This window comes from Rhinopithecus bieti, unplaced genomic scaffold (assembly GCF_001698545.2).
Source record: "Rhinopithecus bieti isolate Rb0 unplaced genomic scaffold, ASM169854v2 scaffold_12088, whole genome shotgun sequence".
Classification (NCBI taxonomy): Eukaryota; Metazoa; Chordata; class Mammalia; order Primates; family Cercopithecidae; genus Rhinopithecus; species Rhinopithecus bieti.
This window is the reverse complement of record NW_016807975.1, coordinates 4,658,266-4,681,104: the sequence shown is the minus strand read 5'-3', so window position 1 is coordinate 4,681,104 and position 22,839 is coordinate 4,658,266. Positions and strand designations below refer to the sequence as shown.

The 22,839-nt window shown below is 38.1% G+C and overlaps 1 protein-coding gene and 1 pseudogene across 11 annotated transcripts in view; both read left to right on the top strand.

Annotated features, from left to right (window-relative positions):
- INVS (inversin) overlaps positions 1–22,839 on the top strand; it is a 235,046-nt gene that overhangs the window by 95,067 nt on the left and 117,140 nt on the right. The window lies entirely within an intron of this gene.
- LOC108537132 (homeobox protein NANOG pseudogene) lies at positions 3,906–4,706 on the top strand (annotated as a pseudogene).

The window sequence follows — 22,839 nt, the reverse complement described above, 5'->3', positions numbered from 1 at the left end:
AGAATTTATAATTATGGTTATCTAAAGTACTTGCTTTGCTTGATCTAAGCTAGAAGTATTTAAAATTTCAAACAATTATTTGTGATTACAGAAATCTCTCAGATTTCATGCAGTTCTTCTAGAGCTGTAACTATGGAAGTATAATTGTGAGTAACTTTATACTTAAGCAGAATTACTCATAGGAAATGGTAAGGTCAGCCAAACACAGTGGCTCACATCTGTAATCCCAGCACTCTGGGAGACCAAGGCTGGAGGATCACTTGAGCCCAGGAGTTTGAGACTAGCCTGAGCAACATAGTGAGACCCTGTCTGTACAAATAAATAAATAAATAAATAAATAAATAAATAAATAAAATTTAATTAACAGTCATGGTAGCTCACAGCTGTGGTCCCAGCTACTTGGGAAGCTGAGAGGAAGGACTGCTTGAGCTCAGGAGATCGAGCCTCCAGTAAGCTGTCATCACACCACTGCCCTCCAGCTTGGGTGACAGAGCAAGACTCTGTCTCAAAAAATAAAAATAAAAAAGGAAATTGTAAGACCAGATTTGATATCCTTGCAAAAGAAGTTCAAAGTTTAAATAGGTTTAAATAGTTTTGTGTTTGGGGTTTTGATCAGAATACGCTTTCTATGACCTATAAACAAAATTGTTGCTCTTGACGTTAGATTAGAATATTTTGTTGCTTTGTAACTCCTTATAATCCTTATTATTCACTCAACAAATATTTGTGCAAAAGCCACTGTGCTAAGTTATGGAAACACAACCATGACAGGGACTATCCCGCCCTCAAAGAAGTTCATAGTTTAATGGGGACAACAGACAAGCTAAATTGGTAATTAAAATATAATATTTCTGTATTCAGAGCTAGAAAAGGAGTAAGCTTAGGTATATCATGGGAAAAATATAAAAGGGGCATTTAAGCCATCCTGGGGTATTGTAGTCAAGAATGGCTTCCTTCAATAGATAGCAACTATGCTAAGTGGAGAGGAGAAAAGAGATGGGAAGCCCATTCTCTCCATTCTCTTGGAGTATTCTCAAGGAGGGAAAGAATATGTACAGTCACGTGCCACATAATGACATTTTGTTTAACTTCAGACCACATATACAATGGTGGTCTCATGAGCCATCACACCCAGCCTATTTTTTATCTTTCATAGCATATTTTTACTGTACTTTTTCTATGTTTAGATATGTTTAGATTCATGAATACTTACCATTATGTTATATTTACCTAGAGTATTCAATACAGTAATATACTGTACAGGTTTGTAGTCTAGGAGCAACAGGTTATACCATATAGCCTAGGTGTGTAATAAGTTGTAACATCTGGGTTTGTGTATACTATGATATTCACACAATGACAAAATCACCTAATGACACATTTTGCAGAACATATTCCCACTGTTAAGCAACATGTAACTATAGCTCAATATGTATGGATTATTGACTATGAGGTAGAAAATATGGAGAGATGATATTGGACAAGTAAAGTGGGATCAGACCATGAAGTGTCTGTCCTACATGGACAATAAATAAATTTGAATATTTACTGAAGAGTTAGATTTAAAACTTGAATATTGATTAATTGGACTAAATGAAAGATTTGCAACTAACTCACCACTGCCCTTATGATGACCAAATTCATATACCTTTCCTACTTCCTCATACCTCTTGACAAAATTGGTACATTTTACCTTCTTTATAACTTTCTCCATGCATCTCTTTCTTTTCTCTGATGTATATCAGGTATAACATTAGCAAAAACATTGGGCTGATAAAAATCAGAAGACCTAGAGTCATGATTTAGGCTCTGCTTCTTTCTAACAGAGTGATTTTAGGCAAGTATTAAGTTTAAACACTCCAGACTTCTGTTTCCTATCTTTTAAATTTGTGGCAATACTTAGGTTCTTACAGGAGTTATCTAAATTAATAGATTTGAAAGGACTCTAAAACTTTTGATTATGTTAAAGAACACGTAGTCTAAAGAGTCCTGACTTAGATCACAAAATGATAAGGCCCTTGAGCATGTAAAAAAAAAAAAGTATTAAAACAGATTGAAGTTAAAATTAAGAAATGTCAACCAAACACTTAGGTAACAATTCTAGGAATAACATTGGACCCTTACTTATGAATCTTAACCCTTTTTATCCCATAATTATTCATGAACAAATTTACCCGTTATTCTATGAGTTTCTAGAATACAGAATCCTATCAAATTTATCTTTGTATCTTCCTACAATGCCTTGCACAAAATAGGTGCTAAATAAATATCTTCAAGGAATGAAACAATGAATTCTTGTAGTGTCAGAATTTGTTCTGGATACAGTTTAATATCTAACAGCCTTGGATCATTTTGTTTTCTATTTTTCAGTTTTGTAGAGATGTTTAAAAAGACCATTACTTCTCTAAAATCTTTTATTGTTCCAACTTTGGAATCTATTAATGAGACATAGCATTTAACTCAGTGAGAAAAGACAGAAGCTTGGTACTGGTCTCATCTATTTGGACAAGGAAAGCTCTAAGAGAAGCTGGTTACAGAGGTTCAGCAGGAGGGGACATTGAGCTGCATAAATATTACAGTTTATCTGTAATCAAGGGCAGCTATTGTTAGCACAAGATTTAAAAACAAGTAGATAGAGAGTCAGATAATACTTGTGAATCCACTACAGGTAGGCAGTGGGCAACTTGAAATTTTGTCCAAGAGTAGGAGGGTTCCAATCACCAGCCAAAATAGAGCTTAAGATTGAGTGGCTGTTCCACCCAGTGAGTCAAATTATTAGTTCAATAGAGTGAATTGGCTGCTTGGGGGAAAATATGAAAGCCCAGTGATGATCACTAGATTTGAAATCACTAGATACCAAGTCCCAGGTTATAATAGTTGAATGAGTGGCTCAAGATATATGCTTTCTTAGTGCTCAGTGCAGGGCTACCATTGTCTTAGATTAACTTAGAAGGATAAGGATGGTTGAGATGGCCTAAGTACTTCTCACATCATCGAGATTGATAGAGCAGTACTCAACCATCTAGAAAGCCTTTTGAAGTAGCAATGGCTTTTGAAATTGTGTAGTAGCTACTATTGGATCAGCCCTCCAGTAGATAACATTTATAAATTCTGAACAAAATATAAAAGCAACTATCTGGAGGAATTGAAGAGTGACCACGGAGGCAGAAATTGTAGTGTAATCAGCCCTTGGAAGACTGTAAAAAGAGAATAACACTGGGTGAGTTTCCACTTTTATAACAGGGCCTACTCAGTTCTTCAAAGAGGATGAAAACTGAAAAGAAATCTGCATTATTACTTTTTGAAGAATCAAAGGACAGCATTTGGGACAATGGCTGTAAGTCAGAAGAGGTGTTTCAGGTTGGGCGCAGTAGCTCACGCCTGTAATCCCAGCACTTTGGGAGGCCAAGGCAGGTGGACCAGTTGAGGTACGGAGTTCAAGACTGGCTTGGTCAACATGGTGAAACCCCACCTCTACTAAAAATACAAAAAATTACCCGGGCATGGTGGTGCATGTCTGTAGTCCCAGCTACTCAGGAGGCTGAGATAGGAGAATCACTTGAACCCAGGAGGCAGAGGTTGCAGTGAGCCAGAATCGCACCACTGCACTCTGGCCTGGGTGGCAGTGAGACGCTATCTTCAAAAAAAAGAAAATTTCACCTGAAAATACTATAATCAAATTGCTGAAAACCAAAGATGAAGAGAAACTCTTAAAAGCAGCCAAAGGGCTGAACTGAGCTGGTTGCCTTCTGTTACTGTGGGGAACTCACTTCATCCCAACTTCTTCATACTTTCACTTCTGGAGGTCATATTCCTCTGACATCTTCCAGAAAAAAAGTCTTAAAGCATTAGCCTTTTTTACAGTCCAGCTCTTAAGTTTTTTCCTCCCCTTTTTCAATGATAACATGAGCGTGCATCCAGCTTGTCCCCAAAGCCTGCCTTGGTCTGAAGCATCCAACTGTAAAGACACTTCATCAATGTCTGTGATTTGTGGGCCTGAAACAAACTATCCATCCTTGCATGTATCTTCTGCTGAGATGCCTCACACAGAGTCTGGACAGCCCTAATTCTTTCACCAGTCCCAAAGGCGGACAACTCACTTCTGCAGAGAAGAGCACTGCAAAAAAGGAAGACAAAGTCCTGGTCAAGAAACAGACAACCAGAGCTGTGTTCTCTTCCACCCAGCTATGTGTACTCAGTGATAGATTTCGGAGACAGAAATACCTCAGTCTCCAGCAGATGCAAGAGCTTTACAGCATCCTGAATCTTAGCTACAAACAGGTTAAGACTTGGTTCCAGAACCAGAGAATAAAATATAAGAGGTGGCAGAAAAACAACTGCCCAAAGAGCGGTGTGACTCCAAAGGCCTGAGCACCTACCTACCCCAGCCTCTATTCTTCCTGCCCCCAAGGATGCTTGGCGAGCACGTCTGGGAACCTTTCGATGCGGAGCAACTAAACCTGGAGCAATTCAGCCTGGAGCACCAGACCTGGAACAGCCAGTCCTAGAGCAGCCATTCCTGGAACACTCAGACCTGGTGCACCCAATCCTGGAACATTCAGGCCTGAAACAATCCCTTCTGGATGTACACTCATGTTATTATTGAAAAAGGGGAGGAAAAACTTAAGAGCTGGACTGTAAAAAAGGCTAATGCTTTAAGACTTTTTTTCTGGAAGATGTCAGAGGAATATGACCTCCAGAAGTGAAAGTATGAAGAAGTTGGGATGAAGTGAGTTCCCCACAGTAACAGAAGGCAACCAGCTCAGTTCAGCCCTTTGGCTGCTTTTAAGAGTTTCTCTTCATCTTTGGTTTTCAGCAATTTGATTATAGTATTTTCAGGTGAAATTTTCTTTTTTTTGAAGATAGCGTCTCACTGCCACCCAGGCCAGAGTGCAGTGGCGCGATTCTGGCTCACTGCAACCTCTGCCTCCTGGGTTCAAGCAATTCTCCTGCCTGAGCCTCCTGCGTAGCTGGGATTACAGGTGCACACCACTACGCCCAGTTACTTTTGTATTTTTAGCAGGAATCTCTGCAAGTCCTGCATGCAGTTCCAGCAAAATTCTTCTCTCAGTGACTTGGAGGCTGCCTTGGAAACTGCTGAGGAAAGCTACAGTGGAATACAGGAGACCACTAGGTATTTTAGTACTCCACAAACCATGGATTTATTCCTAACCTATTCCAAGAACATGCAGCCTGAAGATATAGAAAGATGAGTGAAACTGATATTACTCAATTTCAGTCTGGGCATTGGCTGAATCATTCCTCTCCCCTCCTGCCTCCCTCATAGGATTTTTCTTGTTTGGAAACCACGTGTTCTGCCTTCATATCTTTGTTTCCTTTATGCCTATCAAGTCGATGTTGTAGAGAGTGGGGTATGATTGGAGCCAAATCAGAGAGGTTTCTTTTTTTCCTATGGGATCTTTCTGGAGAAAAAAGGTTTTAATAACCTTGGCTGCTAAGGACAACATGATAGAAGCTGTCTCTGGCTATAGATAAGCAGATATAATACTAGTTTGAATATCTTTAGGATTTAGAAACTAGCCTCAAGAATAGGAAGTAAAAGTACAAATTGGTGTGGTGAAGGTATATTCCTATTTTCTGTGATTGGGAGGCTTTACTTATTTTTATATTTATTTATTTAATTAATTGATTTATTTAGAGACGGAGTCTCACACTGCCACCCGGGCTAGAGTGCAGTGGCATAATCTCAGCTCACTGCAACCTCCACCTCCCAGGTTGACGTGATTCTCCTGCCTCAGCCTCCCAAGTAGCTGGGATTACAGGCGCACACCACCACACCCAGCTGTTTTGTTGTATTTTCAGTAGAGACTGGGTTTCACTATGTTGGCCAGACTGGTCTTTAACTCCTGACCTTGAGATCCACCTGCCTCCGCCTCCCAAAGTGCTTGGATTACAGGCCTGAGCCACCATGCCTGGACTTACTTATTGTTAAAAACCCAATTATTTAAGGTAAAGGATTAAGCTGTAACATACTTCATTGATTTCATCAGCCCCTCTGGCTCTGTGTTTTACTATATCCCCTAATTGGTTGATTATGCTAATATTTATAGACAGTGGTCTTCTATTTGCTGCATCATAATGACATCAGTACTGGTTTGCTTGGTTTAAGTACAAATGAATAAAACACCCATACCACCTTTAAAAAAAAAATGTAGCCAAAGAAAAAGACATGATGATCCCCTAACCAAGTGAAGCTGTGAGGGACTGTGCTGTGAGGGACTGTGCCATGAGGAACAGTGCATTCCAGTCCAGATACTACGCTTTTCCCACAATCTTTGCAACCCACAGACCAGGAGATTCCCTTGGGTGCCTACACCACCAGGGCTCTGGGTTTCAAGCAAAAAAATGAGTGGCCACTTAGGCAGACACCAACCAGGCTAGCTGTGGGAGTTTTTTTTTTTTTTTCATATTCCAGTGGTGCCTGGAATGTCAGTGAGAGAGAACTGTTCACTCCCCTGGAAAGGAGGCTGAAGCCAGGGAGCCAAGTGGTCTAGCTCAGCGGATCCCACTCCCATGGAGCCCAGCAAGCTAAGATCCACTGACTCAAAATTCTTGCAGCCAGCACAGCAGTCTGAAGTCGAACTGGGAAACTCTAGCTTGCTGGAGGGAGGGGCGTCCCCCATTACTAAGGCTTCAGTAGGCAATTTTCCCCTCACCGTGTAAACAAAGTCACCAGGAAGTTTGAACTGGGCAGAGCTCACCACAATGCAGCAAAGCTGCTGTAGCCAGACTGCCTCTCTAGATTCCTCCTCTCTCGGCAGGGCATCTCTGAAAGAAAGTCAGAAGCCCCAGTCAGGGGCTTATAGATAAAATTCCCATCTGCCTCGGACAGAGCACCTGGGGGAAGGGGCGGCAGTGGACGCAGCTTCAGCAGACTTAAATGTTGCTGCCTGCTGTCTCTGAAGAGAGGGCAGCTGCCTGCTGTCTCTGAAGAGAGCAGCAGATCTCCCAGCACAGCACTTGAGCTCTGCTAAGGGAAAGACTGCCTCTTCAAGTGGGTCCCTGACTCTCATGCCTCCTGACTGGGAGACACCTCCCAGCAGGGGCCGGCAGACACCTCATACAGGACAGCTCTGGCTGGCATCTGGCAGGTGCCCCTCTGGAATGAAGCTTCCAGAGGAAGGAACAGGCAGCAACCTTTGCTGTTCTGCAGCCTCTGCTGGTGATACCCAGGCAAACAGGGTCTGGAGTAGACCTCCATCAAACTCCAGCAGACCTATAGAATAGGGGCCTGACTGTTAGAAGGAAAACTAACAAAAATAAAAGAATAACATCAACATCAACAAAAAGGCTGTCCACACAGAAACCCCATCCAAAGGTCACCAACATAGAAGACCAAAGGTAGATAAATCCACGAAGATGAGGAAAACCAGAGCAAAAAGGCTGAAAATAACAAAAACCAGAACACCTCTTCTTCTGCAAAGGATCACAACTCCTCACCAGCAAGGGAACAAAACTAGACAGAGAATAAGTTTGACAAATTGACAGAAGTGGGCTTCAGAAAGTGGGCAATAACAAACTCCTCTGAGCTTGTTCTGTAAAGGAGCATGTTCTAACCCAATGCAAGAAAGCTAAGAACCTTGGAAAAAGGTTAGAGGATTTGCTAACTAGAATAACCAGTTTAGAGAAGAACATAAATAACCTGATGGAGCTGAAAAACACAGCAGGAGAATTTCATGAAGCATACACAAGTATCAATAGCTGAATCGATCAAGTGGAAAAAAGAATGTCAGAGATTGAAGATCAACTTAATGAAATAAAGTGTGAAGACAAGATTAGAGAAAAAAAAGAATGAAAAGGAATGAACGAAGACTCCAAGAAATATGGGACTATGTGAAAAGACCAAATCCGTGTTTGATTGGTGTACCTGAAAGTGATGGAGAGAATGGAACCAGGTTGGAAAATACACTTGAAGATATTATCCAGGAGAACTTCCCCAACCTGGCAAGAGACCAACATTCAAATTCAGGAAATACTGAGAACACCACTACGATACTCCTCAAGAAGAGCAACTCCAAGACACATAATCAGATTCACCAAGAGTGAAATGAAGAGAAAAATGTTAAGTGCAACCAGAGAGAAAGGTGGGGTTACCCACAAAGGGAAGCCCACCAGACTAACAGTGGATCTCTCTACAGAAACCCGGCAAGCCAGAAGAGAGTGGGGGCCAATATTCAACATTCTTAAAGAAAAGAATTTTCAGCCCAGAATTTCATATCCAGCGAAACTAAACTTCAAAAGCAAAGGATAAATAAAATCTTTTACAGACAAGCAAATGCTGAGAGATTTTGTCACCACCAGTCCTGGCTTACAAGAGATCCTGAAGGAAGCACTAAATATGGAAAGGAAAAACTGGTTCTAGCCACTGCAAAAACATAACAAATTGTAAAGACTGTCGACACTGTGAAGAAACTGCACCAATGAACAGACAAAATAACCAGGTAGCATCACAATGACAGGATCAAATTCACATATAACAATATTAACTTTAAATGGGCTAAATGCCCCAATTAAAAGACACAGACGGGCAAATTGGATAAAGAGTGAACACCCATTGGTGTGCTGTATTCAGGAGACCCATCTCATGTGCAAAGACACACATAGGCTGAAAATAAAGGGATGGAGGAATATTTACCAAGCAAATGGAAAGCAAAAAAAAAAAAAAAAAGCAGGGGTTGCAATCCTAGTCTCTGCTGAAACAGACATTAAACCAACAAAGATCAAAAAAGACAAGAGGATTCCATAATAGTAAAGGGATCAATGCAATAAGAAGAGCTAACTATCCTGAATACATATGCACCCAATACAGGACCACCCAAATTCATAAAGCAAGTTCTTAGAGACCCACAAAAAGACTTAGGCTCCCACACAATAATAGTGGGAGACTTTGACACCCCACTGTCAATATTAGAAAGATCAATGCAACAGAAAATTAACAAGAATATTCAGGACTTCGACTCAGCTCTGGACCAAGGAGACCTAATAGACATCTACAAAACTCTCCACCCCATATCAACAGAATATACATTCTTCTCAGTACCACATTGCACTTAATCTAAAATTGACCACATAATTGGAAGTAAAACATTCCTCAGCAAATGCAAAAGAATGGAAATCATAACAGTCTTTCAGACCACAGTGCAATCAAATTGGAACTCAGGATTAAGAAACTCACTGAAAACCACACAGCTACATGGAAACTGAACAACCTGCTCCTGAATGACTACTGGGTAAATAGTGCAAGTAAGGCAGAAATAAATAAGTTCCTTGAAACCAATGAGAACAAAGATACAACATAACAAAATCTCTGGGACACAGCTAAAGTAGTGTTTAGAGGGAAATTTATAGCACTAAATGCCAACAGGAGAAAGTGGGAAAGATCTAAAATCAACACCCTAACATCACAGTTAAAAGAACTAGAGAAGCAAGAGCAAGCAAATTCAAAACCTAGCAGAAGACAAGAAATAACTAAGATCAGAGCAGAACTAAAGGGGATAGAAACACAAAAAACACTTCAAAACAATCAATGAATCCAGGAGCTGGTTTTTTTTTTAAAAGATTAACAACAGATAGACCGCCACCCAGACTAATAAAGAAGAAAAGAGAGAAGAATAAAGTAGACACAATAAAAAATGATAAAGGGGATATCACCACTGATCCCACAGAAATACAAACTACCATCAGAGAATACTAGAAACACTTTTACACAAATAAACTAGAAAATTTAGAAGAAATTGATAAATTCCTGGACACATACACCCTCCCAAGACTAAACCAGGAAGAAGTTGAATCCCTGAATAGACCAATAACAAGTTCTGAAATTGAGGCAGTAATTAATAGCCTAGCAACTTCCAAAAGCCCAGGACCAGACAGATTCATAGCCGAATCCTACCAGAAGTACAAAAAGGAGCTGGTACCATTCCTTCTGAAACTATTCCAAACAACAGAAAAAGAGGGACTCCTCCCTAACTCATTTTATGAGGCCAGCATCATCCTAACACCAAAACCTGGCAGAGACACAACAAAAAAAGAAAATTTCAGGCCAATATCCCTGATGAACATCGATGCAAAAATCCTCAATAAAATACTGGCAAACCGAATCTGGCAGCACATCAAAAAGCTTATGCACCATGATCAAGTGAGCTTCACCCCTGAGATGTAAGGCTGGTTCAACATACACAAATCAATAAATGTAACCCATCACATAAACAGAACCAATGAGAGAAACCATATGATTATCTCAGTAGATGCAGAAAAGGCCTTCAATAAAATTCAGCACCCTTCATACTAAAAACTCTCAATAAACTAGGTATTGATGGAATGTATCTCAAAATAATAAGAACTATTTATGACAAACCCACAGCCAATATCATATTGAATGGGTGAAAGCTGGAAGCATTCCCTTTGAAAACTGGCACATGACAAGGATGCCCTTTCTCACCACTCCTGTTCAACATAGTATTGGAAGTTCTGGCCAGGGCAATCAGGCAAAAGAAAGAAATAAAGGGTATTCAAATAGGAGGAGAGGAAGCCAAATTGTTTCTGTTTGCAGATGACATGATTGTATATTTAGAAAATCCTGTCATCTCAACCCAAAATCTCCTTAAGCTGATAAGAAGCTTCAGCAAAGTCTTAGGATGCAAAATCAATGTGCGAAACTCCCAAGCATTCCTATACACCAGTAATAGACAAAACAGAGAGCCAAATCATGAGTGAACTCCCATTCACAATTGCTACAAAGAGAATAAAATACCTATGAATACAACTAACAAGGGATGTGAAAGACCTCGTCAAGGAGAACTCAAACCACTGCTCAAGGAAATAAGAGATGACACAAACAAATAGAAAAACATTCCATGCTCATGGATAGGAAGAATCAGTATGATGAAAATGGCCATACTACCCAAAACAATTTATAGATTCAATGCTATCCCCGTCCAGCTACCATTGACTTTCTTCCCAGAATTAGAAAAAACTACTTTAAATTTCCTATGGAACCAAAAAAGAGCCCATATAACCAAGACAATCCTAAGCCAAAAAAACAAAGCTGGAGACATCATGCTACCTGACTTCAAACTATACTGCAAGGCTACGGTAACCAAAACAGCATGACACTGGTACCAAAACAGAGAGATAGACCAATGGAACAGAACAGAGGCCTCAGAAATAACCCAACACATCTACAACCATCTAATCTTTGACAAACCTGACAAAAATAAGCAATGGGGAAAGGATTCTCTATTTAGTAAATGGTGTTGGGAAAACTGGCTAGCCATATGCAGAAAACTGAAATTGGACCCCTTCCTTATACCTTACACAAAAATTTACTCAAGATGGATTAAATACTTAAATGTAAGACCTAAAACCATAAAAACACTAGAAGAAAACCTAGACAATACCATTCAGGACAGAGGCATGGGCAAAGACTTCATGACTAAAACACCAAAAACAATGGCAACAAAAGCCAAAATTGACAAGTGGGATCTAATTAAACTAAAGAGCTTCTGCACAGCAAAAGAAACTATCAGCAGAGTGAACAGGCAACCTACAGAATGGGAGAAAATGTTTGCAATCTATCCATCTGACAAGGCACTAATATCCAGAATGTACAAGGAACTTAAACTTACAAGAAAAAAACAACCCCATCAAAAAGTGGGCAAAGTATATAAACAGACACTTCTCAAAAAACAGACACTGTCTTCAAAAGAAGACATTTATGCGGCCAACAAACACATGAAACAAAGCTCATCATCACTGGTCATTAGAGAAATGCAAATCAAAACCACAATGAGATACCATCTCACGCCAGTTAGAATGGCGATCATTAAAAAGTCAGGAAACAACAGGTGCTGGAGAGGATGTGGAGAAATAGGAACACTTTTACACTGTTGGTGGAGTGTAAATTAGTTCAACCATTGTGAAGACAGTGTGGCGATTCCTCAAGGATCTAGAACCAGAAATACCATTTGACCCAGTAATCCCATTACTGGGTATATGCCCAAAGGGTTATAAATCATTCTACGATAAAGACACATGCACACATATGTTTATTGCAGCACTATTCACAATAGCAAAGACTTGGAACCAACCCAAATGCCCATCAATGATAGACTGGATAAAGAAAATGTTGCACATATACACCATGGAATACTATGCAGCCATACAAAAGGATGAGTTCATATCCTTTCCAGGGACATGGATGAAACTGGAAACCATCATTCTCAGCAAACTAACACAGGAACAGAAAACCAAACACCGCATGTTCTCACTCATAAGTGGGAGTTGAACAAGGAGAACACATGGACAAAGGGAGAGGAACATCACATACCAGGGCCTGTCAGGGGTTGGGGGCTAGGGGAGGCATAGCATTAGGAGAAATACCTAATGGAGATGACAGGTTGATGGGTGCAGCGAACCACCATGGCACATGTATACCTATGTAACCAACCTGCACGTTCTACACGTGTATCTCAAAACTTAGAGTATAATAAAAAAGAAAAAGAAAAAAAATGATCCAGTGTAGTAAAACATGAATACGGGTGACAGCATACTTTTCAGTAACAATAGGCACAAGCAGACAGTAAAATAATCGCTTTAAAATGCTGAAAGGAAAAACTGTCAATCTAGAATTCTATATCTGGTCGAACCATCTTTCTATAATAAAACTGAAATAAGGACAAACAAAACTAAGAGAATTTATCCCAAACAAACCTATATTACAAGAAATAATGGTCGGGCGCAGTGGCTTACACCTGTAATCCCAGCACTTTGGGAGGCTAAGGAGGGCAGATAACCTGAGCTCAGCAGTTCGAGACTGCCCTGGGAAACATGGTGAAACCTTGTCTCTACTAAAATACAAAACATTAGCTGGGTATGGTGATGCGCCTGTAGTCCCAGCTACTCGGGAGGCTGAAGCATGAGAATTGCTTGAGTCCAGGAGGCAGAGGTTGTAGTGAGCCGAGATCGCACCACTGCACTCCAGGCTGGGAAACAGAGCAAAACTCTATCTCAAAAAAAAAAAAAAAAAAAAAAAAAAAAAAAGTGCACTAGAAAAGATAAATAGGTAGCTAAAGATAAACAATTAGTTTTTCTTACTTTAAAATTAATATTAATTATAAAACTGTATTGTAGTATAGTAAATGTAGGTATAATACATATATGATATCTACAGCATAAAGTATAGGGTGGGGATTATACGACTATACAATTGCAAGGGTCTTGCATTTTGTATAAAGTGATACAACATTAACTCTAAATTGACTTTGTAAATTTATGCATATGAACTGTAATACTTGGAGGAAATACTAAAATAATAATGCAGTGAAGCGTTGCTTTTTTTTTAATTCAAGAGAAAAAAGTTTAAAGGAATTCTTAAAAATTGCTTGGGTTTCACTTCCCAAGATTCTAACTCAATTGGTCTGAGGTAGAAACCAGACAGTGATACGTTTTCAAAGCTCCTCACCTGATTCTAATATGTTTAAAACGCCAGTGTGGGGAATGTTTCTAACAGTGCTAAATCAAAGTTATTGGTTGTAGTTGTATAAGAGAGAAGAGTCCTTGCATTAACAGAGAGTATGTGTTGCTGGAAGAACCATGCAGATCACCAGAGCACTGTTTTACCCCATTGAAAAGCATTAGTTCCTGTGAATCCGCAGACCACTTGCTTCCTGTTGATGACAAAGTCCTCACCATTTTGTAAAAAAATGAAGACAAGATCATTGTAGTATTTAACGTATATAGGTTTGTGTAGTATTTAACATATATAGGTTTGTATATGTCTGCGCACCTATAGTCTGTATGTAATAAGTCTATCTTCCTGTTACTGCAGTTCTTGAAAATAGTTGGGTGGCCTTTTGCTACATAGGAAAAACATATTTAGAATAATATGACTTCATATATAGGCTACATGGTGTACAAAAAAATGCATGTGGGGGAAAGTAAGGGGAGCATTCAAAGATCTTCCAGAGCATCTCAAACAGAGATTCAATAAGAGGCCTATTTAAGAAGTCATTGGAAGGGAGATTCCGTAATTCTTAAAGACATGCAGAAAAAAACAGTGATTTTAAATATTTGCTACAAATGGAAAATGATCGGAGTAGATACTCAAGTTACAATTAATTTGTGATCATTTGCTATGAAGCTGCTTTTTACCTGGGTAATTCTGTGTAATGCATGCCATAGATTTATCGATTGTCAATTATTAATGATTTTCCTCAGGCACGAAAGATGTAAATAGATACTGGTGAAAAGCTACCAGCTATCCTTTCAGGAAGGACAGTCCTTTATTTCTTTTTTGAGAGCTTACACTTTTTTATGAAATAATATTCATAATAGATTTACTTTTAAAATAAACTTAGATTGCAAAATGTAAACTTTATACTGTCATCTTTATATTCGTTCCAATAATATTTTTAATGATTATTATTGAGTTAAAATGTGCATACAAGAATGTACAGAAAAATATACAATTAGATACATATAATAAATGTACCCACTCACATCACCACCGCCACAATCAGGACGTAAAACATTTCGGCAACATCAGAAAGTTCCTATTTTCCCCACTTTCAGCCAGTCCCCACCTCCATGGCTAACCACCATTATGATTTTTAACACAAAAGATTAGTTTTGCCTGTTCTTGAACTTTTTATAAATAGAATTTTTTTTGCTGTCCACAAGAGACACACTTTATTTTGTATATGCATAGAAATATATATATATATTCATTTTAGTAGTTTTTATAGTGCAAATAGTTTTTGGTTATGTGGATGAATTGTGTAGTGGTGAAGTCTAAGATTTTAGTGCACCCATCACCTGAATAGTGTATGTTGTACCCAATATGTAGCTTTTTATTCCTCTGCCCACTCTCACCCTTCTCCTTTCTGAGTCCCCAAAGTACATTATACCCCTCGGTATGCCTTTGCATAACCATAGCTTACCTTCCATTTATATGTGAGAACATGTGGTATTTGATATTCCATTCCTGAGTTGCTTCACTTAGAATAATGGCCTCCAGCTCCATCCAAGTTGCTAAAAGGACATTATTTCCTCCTTTTTATGGCTGAGTAGTATTCCATTGTATATATGTACCACATTTCTTTATCACTCATCAGTTGATGGGCACTTAGGTTGATTGCTTATCTATGCAGTTGTGAATTGTGCTGCAATATACGTACACACGCGGATGTCTTTTTAATGACTTACGTTCATTTGGGCAAATACCCAGTAGTGGAAATTGCTGGATCAAATGGATCAAATGGTAGATCTACTTTTCATGCCTTGAGAAATTTTCACATTGTTTTCCATACGGGTTGTACTAATTTTTATTTTTTTTTTTATTTTTTATTTTTTTTTTTTTGAGATGCAGTTTCGCTCTGTCGTCCAGGCTGGAGTGCAGTAGCGCAATCTTGGCTCACTGCATCCTCCGCCTCCTGGGTTTTAAGCAATTCTCTGCCTCAGCCTCCTGAGTAGCTGGGATTATAGGCACCCACCACACGTGCCCGGCTAATTTTTTTTTTTATTTTATTTTATTTTAGTAGAGACAGGGTTTCACCAACTTGGCCAGGCTGATCTTGAACTCCTGACCTCATGATCCACCCACCTTGGCCTCCCAAAGTGCTGGGATTACAGGCGTGAACCACCGCACCTGGCCAGGTTGTACTAACTTACATTCCCACCAGCAGCGTATAAAGTGTTCCCCTTTCACCCCATTCATGCCAACATCTATTGTTTTTTTGACTGTTTAATAATGGCTGTTCTGGCTGGGCTATGGTGATACTATCTCATTGTGGTTTTAATTTACATTTCCTGATGATTAGTGATGTTTAGCATTTTTTTCACATGTTGGCCATTTGTATATCTTTTTTCAAAAATATCTATTCATGTCATTTGCCTACTTTTTAATGGGATTATTTGGGTTTTTTTCTTGCTGATTTGAGTTTCTTGTAGATTCTGGTTATTAGTTCTTTGTCAGATGCATAGTTTGGAAATATTTTCTTCCATTTTGTGGGTTGTCTATTTACTCTGATAATTATTTCTTCCACTGCACAGAATCTTTTTAGTTTCATTAGGCCTCATTTATTTTGTTTTGTTAAATTTGCTTTGGGGTCTAAATCATAAATTTTGCCTAGACCATTGTCCGAAAGAGTTTTCCTAGGTTTTCTTCTAGAATTTTTATGGTTTCAGGTCTTAGCTTTCAGTCATTCATCCATCTTTAGTTGATTTTTGTATATGGTAAGAGATAGGGATCCAGTTTCTTTTCTCTACACGTGCATATCCAGTTTTCCCAGCATTTTATTGAATAGGGTGTTTTTTCCCCAATTTATGTTTTGGTATGCTTTGTCAAAGATCAGTTGTAAGTATTTGACTTTATTTCTGGGTTCTCTGTTCTGTTCCATTGGTCTATACATCTACTTTTATACCAGTACCATGCTGCTTTAATTACTATAGCCTTGTAGTGTAATTTGAAGTCAGGTAATTGTGATGCCTCCAGATTTGTTCTTTTTGCTGAGGATTGCTTTGGCTGTCCAGGCTCTTTTTTGGTTCCATATGAATTTCAGGATTGTTTCTTATTCTGTGAAAAATGATGTTGGTATTTTTTTTGGAATTACATTGAATCTGTAGATTGCTTTGGGCAGTATGGTCATTTTTACAATACTGATTCTTCCAGTCAATGAGGGTGGGATGTGTTTCCATTTGTTTGTATCATCTATGATTTCTCTTTTTTTTTTCTTTTTTTTTGAGACAGAGTCTCACTCTGTCGCCCAGGCTGGAGGGCAGTGGTGTGATCTCAGCTCACTGCAACCTGCAACCTCCACCTCCCAGGTTCAAGTGATTCTCCTGCCTCAGCCTCCCGAGTAGCTGGGATTACAGGTGTGTGCCACCATGCCCAGCTAATTTTTGTATTTTTAGTAGAGATGAGGTTTCACCATGTTGTCCAGGCTGTTCTCAAACTCCTGAACTCAGGTGATCCACCCGCCTCAGCCTCCCAAAGTGCTGGGATTACAGGCGTGAGTCACTGCAACCAGCCTCATCTATGATTTCTTTGAGCAGTGTTTTATAGTTCATCTTGTAGAAATCTTTCATCTTTCTGGTTAAGTATATTCCTAGGTTTTTGTTTGGTTTTGTTGTTTTTGTTGTTTTGCAGCTATTTTAAAAGGGATTGAGTTCATGATTTGATTCTCTGCATGGTCACTGTTGGTGTATAGCAGTGCTACTAATTTGTGTACATTGATTTTGTAACTTGAGACTTAATTGGATTCATTTATCAAATCTAGGATTCTTTTGGAGGAGTCTTCAGGGTTTTCTAGGTGTATAATCATGTCATCGGCAAAGAGAGATAGTTTAACCTTCTCATTTCCAATTTGGATGTCCTTTCTTTCTTTCTCTTGCTGATTGCTCTGGTTAGGACTTCCAGTACTATGCTGAATAGAAATGATGAAAGTAGGCGTCCTTGTCTTGTTCCAGTTCTTACAGGGAATGCTTTCTACTTTTTCCGATTCGTTAAGATATACGTTGTGGGTTTGTCATATGTGGCTTCCTTCTATGCTTAAATGGAATGTACCTCAAAATAATAATGTGTTGAGGGTTTTTATTATAAAGGAATGCTGGATTTTATTAAATGCTTGTTCTGTGTCTACTGAGATGATCGTATGGTTTTTATTTTTAATTCCATTTATGTGATGAATTGTACTTATTGACTTGCATATGTTAAAGCATCCCTGCAGCCCTGGATGAAACCCAGGGTGAATTATCTTTTTGATATGCTGTTGGATTCAGTTTGCTTTTATTTTGCTGAGGATTTTTGCATCTGTGTTCTTCAGGGTGATTGGTCTGTAGTTTCTTTCTTTTGTTTTTTGTTTTTTTCTGTTAGATCCTTTCCTGGTCTTGGTATCAGGGTGATACTGGCTTCATAGAATGAGTTAGGGAGGATTACCTCTTTCTCAATCTTTTGGAATAGCTTCAGTAATATTGATACCAATTTTTCTTCGAATATCTGGTAGAATTTGGCTGTGAATCCATCTGACCTTGGGCGTTTTTTGTTGTTATTGGCAATTTTTTAAATTACTGAGTCAATCTCACTGCTTGTTATTGGTTTGTTCAGGATTTCTGTTTCTTCCTAATCGAAGATGGGGGGCTGTATATTTCCAGGAATGTATCCATTTCCTCTAGATTTTCTACTTTGTGTGCAGAGAGGTGTTCAAAGTAGTCTCAAATGATCTTTTGTATATCTGTGATGTCTTTTTGTATTTCTGTGTTACAGACATTACTCTTGTAATGTCTCCATGTTCATTTTTAATTGAACTTATTTGAATCTTCTTTATTTTTTTCTTGGTTAATATAGCTAATGGTCTATCAATCTTGTCTACTTTGTCAAAAACTCAGCTTTTTGTTTCATTGGTCTTTTATATTGTTTATGTTTGTTTGTTTCAGTTTCATTTGATTCTGCTCTGATCTTTGTTATTTCTTTTCTTTTACTAGTTTGGAGTTTTGTTTGTTCTTGTTTCTTTACTTCCTTGAAGTGTGACAATAGGTTGTCAATTTGTGATCTTTTAGACTTTTTGATGTAGGCATTTAGCACTATAAACTTTCCTCTTACTACTGCTTTTGCTGTATCTCGGAGGTTTTAATAACTGTCACTGTTATCATTCATTTCAAATAATTTTTTAATTTCCATCTTGATTTCATTGCTAACTCAAAAATAATTCAGGAGAAGATTGTTTAATTTTCATTACTTCTATAATTCTGAAAAGTCCTTTTGGAGTTGATTTCTAGTGTTTCTCCACTATGGTCTGAAAAGATAACTGTTTACCTTATTGATAGTTGATTACCTTTGATATGATTTTGAATTTTAAAAATTTATTAAGACTTATTTTGTTGCCTATCATATGTTCTATCTTGGAGAATATTCCATTTGCTGATGAGAAGTGTGTGTATATTTTTTTCTTTTATTTATTTGGTTTTTTTTTTTAATAGATGGGGTCTTGCCATGTCAGCCAGGTTGGTCTTGAACTCCTGGTTTCAAGCAATCTGCCTGCCTCACCCTCCCAAAGTGCTAGGATTACAGGTGTGAGCCACTGTGCCCAGCAAAGTATGTATATTCTATAGTTTTGGGGTAGAATTTTCTGTATTGGTTAGGTCCATTTGTGGTAGAGTGCAGTTTAAGTCCAGTGTTTCTTTGTTGACTTTCTGCCTTGATGATCTGTCTAACACTGTCAGTGGAGTGTTGTAGATCCCCACTATTATTGTGTTTCTGCCCATTGCTGGGATCTCCAGAGTTAGGTGCATATATATTTAGGATTGTAATATCTTCTTGTTGGATTGATCCTTTTATCATTATATAATGACTTTCTTTGTCCTTTTTTTTTTAACCATTGTTGCTTTAAAGTCTGTTTTGTTAACAGAATAGCTACTCTTGCCTGCTTTTGGTTTCCATTTGCTTGGAATATCTTTTTCCATCCTTTACCTTGAGTCTATAAGAATCTTTATATGTTAAATGAGTCTCTTGAATACAGCAGATATTTGGTTTATAATTTTTCAACCATTCTGTCAGTGGAGGATATAGACCATTTACATTTAACATTAAATGTAACATTAAATGAGATGTGAAGTACTATTTCAGTCATCACTGTTGACTGTTACCTACTTTGTTTTCTTCATGTGTTATTGTTTCATAGGCTTTGTGAGTTTTATGCTTTCAAGATGTTCTATTCTGGTACATATCGACCATTTGTTTCAAGATTTAGAGCTCCTTTTAGCATTTCTTGTAGAGTTGGTCTGGTAGTGATAAATTCTCTCAGTATTTGCTCATCTGAAAAAAAAAAACAACTTTTTTTCTCCTTCATTTATGAAACGTAGTTTTGGTGGATACAAAATTCTTGGCCGACAATTACTCTGTTGAAGGAGGCTAAAGATAGGACCCTAATTCTTTCTGGCTTGTAAGGTTTCTGCCAAGAAAGCTGTTGTTAGTCTAATAAGTTTTCCTTTATAGGTTACCTGATGCTTATAGTCTTACTGCTCTCAGAATTCTTTCCTTCACATTGATTTTAGATAGCCTGATAATTATATGCCTTGGTGATGTCCTTTTTGTTTTCTTTTCTTTTCTTCTGAGACAGAGTCTCACTCTTGTCACCCATGCTGGAATGCAGTGGCATGATCATGGCTTACTGCAGCCTTGACCTCCTGGGCTCAAGCAATCCTCCCACCTTACCCTCCCAAGTAACTGGGACTGTAGGCATATGCCACCACATCGGGCTAATTTTTAAATTTTTTTATAGAGGTGAGCTCTCTCTACGTTGCCCAGGCTGGTCTCAAACTCCTAGTCTCAAGTAGTCCTCCCACCTCGGCCTCCCAAAGTGGTATTACAGGCATTAGCTACTATGTCCATTGGTGATATCCTTTTTCTAATGAATCTCCAAGGAGTTATTTCAGTTTCTCGTATTTGGTTATCTAAATCTCTCGCAAGGTCAGGGAAGTTTTCCTCAATTATTCCCTCAGATAAGTTTTCCAAGTTTTTTGTTTCTCTTCTCCCTCAGGAACACTAGTGATTCTTTGGTTTGGCGATTTTACATAATCCCATACTTCTTGGAGACTTTGTTCATTTCTTTTAATTATATTTTCTTTATTCTTGTCTGATTGGGTTAATTCAAAACTTTGTCTCCAAGCTCTGAAATGTTTTCTTCTGCTTGGTCTAGTCTATTGTTAAAACTTTCCAGTGCGTTTTTAAATTCTCTAAATGTGTCTTTCATTTTCAAAAGTTCTGATTGGTTTTTCTTTAAAATAACTATTTCTAGAAAATTTATCATTCATATCCTGAATTATTTTTTTTAACTTCACTATGTTGGTTTTCACCTTTCTCTTGCATCTCCTTGAGTAGCTTAACAATCGACCTTTTGGATTCTTCATCTGGTATTTCAAAGATTTCACCTTGGTTTGGATCCATTGCTGGAGAGTTAGTGTGATCTTTTGTGGGTACTGTAGAACCCTGTTTTGTCATATTTTCAGAATTATTTTCTGGTTCCTTCTCACTTGGGTAGACTATTTCTTCTAGTATTTTGAGTTTATTTTCATTCAACTGTGTTTTTTAATTTTTTAATTCCCCCTCAAGGATGTAACTTTAATGTTTACAGTTTATTATAGCCTAATTTGACTCTTGATGATTAGGAAGACTCTGAGTTCCTTGGTTAGACTCTGAGTTCCTTGGTTATAGAGAATCTTTGTATGATGGCTTTCTCAGATGCTGTTTGTAATAGCAATGTGCTTGGTGTGTGAGCAGGTTCACTGTCTAAGTTTTCCATCTGGCTCACAGTGTAGACTGCAGCCCACCATTTCTTTCAGAGGGTCTGTGGTTTCTTTCAGTTTTCCTGTTAAGTTCCTGTGTTGCTTCTTGAACAAAAAGTTCACAGTAGTATCTACACACTCTTTTGTCTTTCCAAGTGGGGGAGGCATGCTAACAATGATTTCAGTCCACCATCTTGGAGAAAAAAGTGAGAGAGAGAGAGACAGAGAGAGACAGAGAAAATGGAATAATGCAGTAAGTATTCTTCTGTGTCTAGGATCTTTCACTCAACATAATATTTTTGAGATTTATCCATATTGTTGCACATATCATAGCTTATTCTTTCTCTGCTGCTGAATTGTATTCTATTGCATAGGTATATCATAATTTGTTTGTACATTCATGTGATGATGAACATTTGGGTTGGTTACAGTCTTTAGCTATTATGAGAGAATCTTATGAATAAATTGAAAAAATTAACATTGTTGTACAGGTCTTTTTGTGGACATTTGTAGTCATCAAATAAATACCTAAAAGTGCAATGCTCTTTGATAGTGCCTGCATATTTTTTGCTTTAGTAGATACTGCCTAATGGTTTTCCAAAATGTTGCTACCACTTTACACTCTGACCAACAACACAGTATGTGAGAGTTTCAGATGCCATACATCTTGAGCAGTATTTGGTTTTGTCAGTCCTTTTACTTTTAGCATTTCTAGTTTGTATCTCATTTTTGTTTTAATTTGCATTTACCTAATGACTAATGAAGTTGAGTACTTTTCATAAGCTTAATAATCATTTGTATATTTTCTTTTGTGAAGTTGTGTGCTCAAGTCCTTTACTCATTTTTTTCTGTATTATTTTTAGATGCTGCTACAATAAGACACTAACCAAAGTTTTTAAATAAGATTTCAGATTAGATTACCTATGATAGCAATGTCTTTTTTATTTTTATTTTTTTGATAGAGTTTTACTCTGTCACCCACAGTGAAGTGCAGTGGTACAAGCCTAGCTCACTGCAGCCTTGAATTCCTGAGTTCAAGCATTCCTCCCACCTCAGCCTCCCGAGTAGCTGGGACTACAGGCATATGCCACCATACCCAGCTAATTTTTAAAATTTTTTTGTAGAGATGAGGTGTTGCTGTGTTGCCCAGGCTGGTCTCATATTGCTGGCCATGAACAATCCTCCCACCTTGGCTGCCCAAAGTGCTGGGATTACATGCATCAGCCATTGCGCCCAGCCAGCAATATATTTTGATTGATTTTTTAAATCTCTTTTGCACAGATTCTTTATAAAAATTTTGCCAGAGGTTCAACATTCGCAAATCAATAAACGTAATCCAGCATATAAACATAACCAAAGACAAGAACCACATGATTATCTCAATAGATGCAGAAAAGGCTTTTGACAAAATTCAACAGCCCTTCGTGCTAAAAACGCTCAATAAATTCGGTATTGATGGAACGTACCTCAAAATAATAAGAGCTATTTATGACAAACCCACAGCCAATATCATACTGAATGGGCAAAAACTGGAATTTC